This window comes from Tamandua tetradactyla, chromosome 12 (genome assembly GCF_023851605.1).
Source record: "Tamandua tetradactyla isolate mTamTet1 chromosome 12, mTamTet1.pri, whole genome shotgun sequence".
NCBI classification, from domain to species: Eukaryota; Metazoa; Chordata; class Mammalia; order Pilosa; family Myrmecophagidae; genus Tamandua; species Tamandua tetradactyla.
The window spans coordinates 47,378,970-47,384,661 of NC_135338.1; the positions used below are offsets into that span (position 1 = coordinate 47,378,970).

Here is a 5,692-nt window from a genome sequence, read left to right on the forward strand (position 1 = left end):
TTTGCAGTTTTTCTGCATGACATAGTTTTTTGATATCTCTGTTTCTCCTTTACTATTTTCTTTTGGGTTAAGTGTATATTTTCTACTGTGCCACTTTAAATCCCTTGTTATTTATTTTACCATATATTCTTATTTTCTTAATGGTTCCCTTGGGATTACAAATAACATTTTATAACCATCTAGTTGAGATTACCACCAACTTAATTTCCATAGTACACAAAATTTTTCGATACAGTTTATTTCATCCTGGTTGTTCTATTATTACAAATTACATCTTTATAACTTACATACACTTAAACAAAGATGTATAATTTTTGCTTTTTGAAATTGCCTTTAAAATCAGATAGGAAGGAAAAGGAGATATAAGCATTAACTCTTTTATACTGTCTTTTGGTTTTACCTAATGTATCAACTTCATTGGTATATATTTTTATCCTTCTATGGATCCAAGTTATAGCTCAGTGTCCTTTTATTTCAGCCTAAAGGATTCTCTTCAGTACTGCCAGTGCTGCGACCAGCATGGCTCAACCAGCATGGCTCAGTGTCGGGACTGAAGGGAGGCGACGGGGAATCTAGAAATAAACGTAAGAGACAAAGATATAGTTAAAGCTGAGACCAGCCAGGTGGGACTCTGAGCTCGGATGGAGACAAGATCTTAAAGCTGAGACCAGATGGGACTCTGAGCTGGAATGGAGACTCAAAGACCTCAAAGACCTAGAGAGATTCCGCACTGTTATTTTATAGGGCTGTGAGGTAAAGAAAGTCAAAAATGTAACTAAAGAATGCGGGAGGAGGAAGCAGAACTGAACCATTTGCTTCCTTGTGACCCGAGAAGTCAAAACTTACAAATGTTTCTTAAGGTCTCCTTCCGCCCCAGATTCAAGAAGCTTTGCAACACTTGAGTCTTTTCAGGACATCAAGTGACTTTTCCCACAGAGACACCTTCGCTATATCTCTGTAGCAAACTTGTGACCTCTGTCTCACCCGCGCCTGACATCTCCCCCTTCTTTTATTTTTTAAATGCACCTCAAAGGTATTTAATTAAAGGATTCAGATTTGGTTTCGGAAGATCCGGATTCCGACTGAAATGATAAGAAACAAGAGTAGTAGCAAAAGGATTATAGCCATCGAATACCAAGCTGAGTATTTAAAAATATTTAGAGGATCAAAACCTTGTAATTCACTCAAGATGTCCCTTGCCACTGTAGCAGGATCACCAACTTCATCGTGACTTCTTCGCATGCTTAGAATTTCTTCATGTAATTGTTTTAAATTTAAACTGATACTATGGTGGCTCCAAACTCCCTGCAAATGCTTTTGAACTTAAGGCCAGTTCCATAATGACTGATTATACGGAACTGATGTCACACATATGTACCAATAATTAGCGTAGTATAGCAACTTTTGTCTGAATTTTAAACTTTCTACCTCACTACCTATGCCTATGACTGCAGCCTCTAAAGCATTAAGCTTAACTTCTAATTTAATATCGTTTTTGTTTTTTCTTGCTCTTGCAAGGAAACAGAAGTTTTTTGAGCTAGGTTATTAACAAAATAATAACAAAATTGTATACTTTGAGAAAGAGCAACTGCAGAAGCAGTCAGGATCTGGTTTCTCCAGGACAGGAAAAACCAGAAACCTGGTGGTGTCTTCACCCTCAGCTTGAGCCCCAGGACTGCTTCCTTGTAGGGAAGAAAGTGATGCAGAGGAAGCGTTTTTAGACTCAAAGGCCACTTTCCTACTGCTAGGTGCCCCACAAGCAGCAATGAATGCTTTGCAAAACTGAATTTAGATAGTTCTCCTCCTCCTCCTCAGAGTCAGAATGATAGATTTCTGTTCTTGCTCCCTCTTGTAATTTTATTTCATTACCCCCATCTGACTGTTTATGCAGGGTCGGTTTCTCAGAACTGGGGGGGAAGTAGGTTCGACCGAAGCAGAGCTCTTTGAAGATAATTTAAGACTGTCACATCCCCGTACAGTTTCCTTTAGAGTTTCCTCATAACTTGATTCTGCTGTCTCAGTTTTCAGGAGCCGGCCACCCTTTGGGCCAAGATCAATCCATTCCTGAATTAAGGACCACATAGAAAAGGTATAAATGGGTGTTTCATCTGGACCCTCTGCTGCGTAGCGATCTCTTAGCCGTTTTTCCACCTTAACCCAGGTCTCCAGATTGACCGTTCCTTCCTCGGGAAACCAAGGGCAAGTTTCTTGGCAAAATCTAAAAAGATATTAAGCTGGCGTCTCCTAATATCTCCTCCCCTAGCCTTCAACATAGTCTTTGACATAATTATAATTCCCGTTCCTTTGAAACAGAATGTCCCATGATTATTACACCTGGCTGTACTTTTATGCACTCCCCCTTACCTTAGTTCCAAATTGTGCGCACCCCACGGTAGCATTCCCTCCTCTCGGTATAGAGCTCCTCTGTATTCTGGTCCCTGCTCAGGCGCCATCGCAACCAGCATGGCTCAGAGTCGGGACTGAAGGGAAGTGAAAGGGAATTGAGGAAAAAACACAAGAGACAAAGACATAGTTAAAGCTGGGACCAGGTGGGACCTTGAGCTCTGATGGTGACTCAAAGGCCGGAGAGGTTCAGCATTGTTTATTTTATAGGGCTGCGAGATTAAAGAAAGTCAAAAATGTAACTGATGAATGGGGGAGGAGGCAGCAAGAGCTAAGCCATCTGCTTCAGTGTGACCAGATGAGTCAAAAAGTTACAAGTATTTCCTCAGACCTCCTTCTGCCCTTGACTCAAGCAGCTTTGCAACACTTTAGTCTTTTCAGGGCATCAGGTGCCTTTTCCCACAGAGACAGCTTTCCAATACCTCTGCAGCAAGCATGTGACCTCTGTCTCCTCAGCGCCCTACGCTTTAGTATTCCTCAAAAGACAGGTCTGATAGAGATGAATTCCTTAAGTTTTGTTTTCCTGGGAATCTCTTAATTTCTCCTCATAAATATGAAGGATAGTATTGCTAGTTATAGAACTCCTGGTTGACAATCATTTATCTTCTAGCATTGTCTGTCACACCACTGCCTTCTGGCCTCCATGGTTTTGATGACAAATAAAACGTTAATCTTATTGAGGATCCCCTGTGTGGGTTGAGTTGTTTCTTGCTGTTTTCAAGAATCTAACTTTGTCTTTGTCTTTTGAAATTTTGATTATGCTGTCTAGATTGAAATTTCTTTGATTTTATCCTGCTTCCAATGTTTTTTGGACATCTTGGATATGTAGATGATTGTTTTTCATCAACTTTGGGAAGTATTTGACCATAATTTCTTCATGTGTTCTTTCTGTTACTTTCTGTCTCTCCTCTGACACTTGCAGTATGTATATATTGGATACACTTGGTGTTCCACATGGCTCTGATGCTCAGTTCATATTTCTTCATTTTTTTTCTTTCTTTACCTCAGGCTGGATAATATCAATTGGTCCATCTTCAATTTTTCTGATACTTTCCTCTGATAGTTAAAATATACCACCACTTCCCTCTATTCAATTTTGCATTTCAATTATTGTAATTTTCAACTCTAGAGTTTTTACTGGGTTCTTCTAATCTCTTATCTCTATATACTGATATTCTCTATTTGTTGAAGCATTCTTCTCACACTTTCTTTTAGACCTTTAGACATAATTTCTTTTAATTCATAGAACATATTTAAAAGAGCAGATTTAAGACTTTGTTTAGTAAGTCCAAAATGAATTTCCTTGGGAACAATTTTTACAGAGTGCTTTTTCTCCTGTGTATAAGCCATAATTTCTTAGTAATGAATACCACATAATTTTTGTTAAAAACTAGGCATTGTAAATATTAAAATGTGGCAACTATGGAAATTAGATCCCCACCTCACCCCCTGCCCCTCTCAGGTTCAATTTTTTTTTTTTTCTGTTTGCTGTTGCTGATTGCTTGTCTAGTGACTTTCTTGATATAATTTTGTAAAATCAGTATTCTTTGTAGCCCCTGAGTCTCTGCTTAGTTAGCCAGTAGCCAGCAAATGATTGGTCAAAGATTTCCTTTAAAGTATTAAATCAACCTTTGCTGAGGGGCTCTGTGTATGTGTCGAGTGCATCCCATGCCTTCAATGCTCAGGCAGGCAGTTTATAACCCTGCATTTGCCTTTACTTCTGGCTTATGAAGAGCTTCAGTTCAGCCATACATGAGACATTAGGGCTTATCAGGTATCCTGGGCAGGCACACATCTCAACATATATGGATAGACTTCTAGATGTCCAAAAGCATGTCAGAGCTTTGCAAAGTCCCCTATGAACATCTCTTTCCCCAACATTTCCTATTAAGCTTTTGGGTCACCTTCTTGTTTACCCCAACTGTTGTTTTGCCCCAGGTGGCTTAGATATTAAATAACTGCTGCTGATTCTTTTCAACAAGTGCCCCTGTATTAAAAGCTATTTAAAAAGAATGGACCTTGAGTCAGCTCAAATAAAGACAAGCCCTGTGAGTGAGTTCCTGGGTGATTGCCAGACATCTCAGATAACTGATAGTTGTCTTGTGATGGAGCTTTTGGGGAGCTCCAAACCAACACCACGGCTGCTAAGCTGCTAGCTTTCATGGTGGGCATGACTCTGAGGTTTTTACTTTCAAGGCTAAATCAGACCAGGAGAGAGAGGGACAGGGTTAGAGTAAGTAAAAACATGACAAAACTCACTATTCTTACTGAGATTGAGAACTTTTTCTTGAATAAATACTTCTTGCATTGTTAAAAGTGTTAAAAGTTAATTTCCAGAGTCCCAGATAAGTTGGTTTTTACAATTTTTTGCAGTGTTCTTGTTGTTCTTATGGAGTGCGGTTTTAGAAGTCCTAAATCTGCTATCCTCACACTCTCACATATCTGAAACAAGTTAATAGTCCACTATCAAATCTCTTAATATTCTGCAAAAAATGAACATGTAGGAATCCAGCCTGATATTTTTGAAGGCACAAAATACTTGCATAACCCAGATTACTTTCAGGATTTCCCCAATTTTCATACAAATATTTGCATTTTCCTGGGCCTTGCCCTCTTTCCAAATGAACTGCAGTGGCTTAGGAGATTTCACCTTAGGGTAATATATCCACATTAGTTGGATTGGAAGCTATTTTATATGACATAATTTTAACATAAGTTTTTGGAATTTAAATACAAAGCAAATCCAATTACAGTCTGGGAAGGGAAAAAATACTCAGAGTATGCCTTTATTAGATGAATTCAAAAAGAATTTTCACAGAAATGTTTTATTGATTTTATTTAATTAAGTATTTTTAACTCCTTCTGTAGTGCAATTATCATAGATCACAAATAGATGTCCCTTTCTGTATCATTTGGGGGAGGAGGAATCATGCACAATTACATAGTTTTAACTCAAATTTTTAAATAAAGAAAAATTGCCTGTCTATTTAATGCATAATATCTACAGTTAGAATTTCACTAAATAATGCAAAGAAAATATCATACATACTTTGACCGTTAGCTATACCCAATCACTAAATTTCGTTAATTTAAATGTTAATTTTATTGGCCATGCTTCAAAAAATGAACACAATACACATTATTTAAGTAGACTTCAATGAATGTTGAAAGAAGGAAGAAAGGGAAATTTTTGCACATAAATTTTCACATAAATGAAAACATTTTATGTGTTTTCAGTCAGCTTTCAAAAGAGCCCTTCATTTACAAATAAAACATGTTATACATTATC

At 37.9% G+C, this 5,692-nt stretch overlaps 1 long non-coding RNA gene across 1 annotated transcript; it reads right to left on the reverse strand.

The window, feature by feature from the left end:
- Positions 1-222: 222 nt before the first annotated feature.
- LOC143652085 (uncharacterized) lies at positions 223-2,603 on the reverse strand. Its single transcript, XR_013160403.1, has 2 exons — positions 2,365-2,603; positions 223-572 (listed from the first exon to the last, which is right to left on the reverse strand). It is a non-coding gene; the product is annotated as an uncharacterized LOC143652085 (long non-coding RNA).
- Between the last annotated feature and the right edge of the window lie 3,089 nt (positions 2,604-5,692).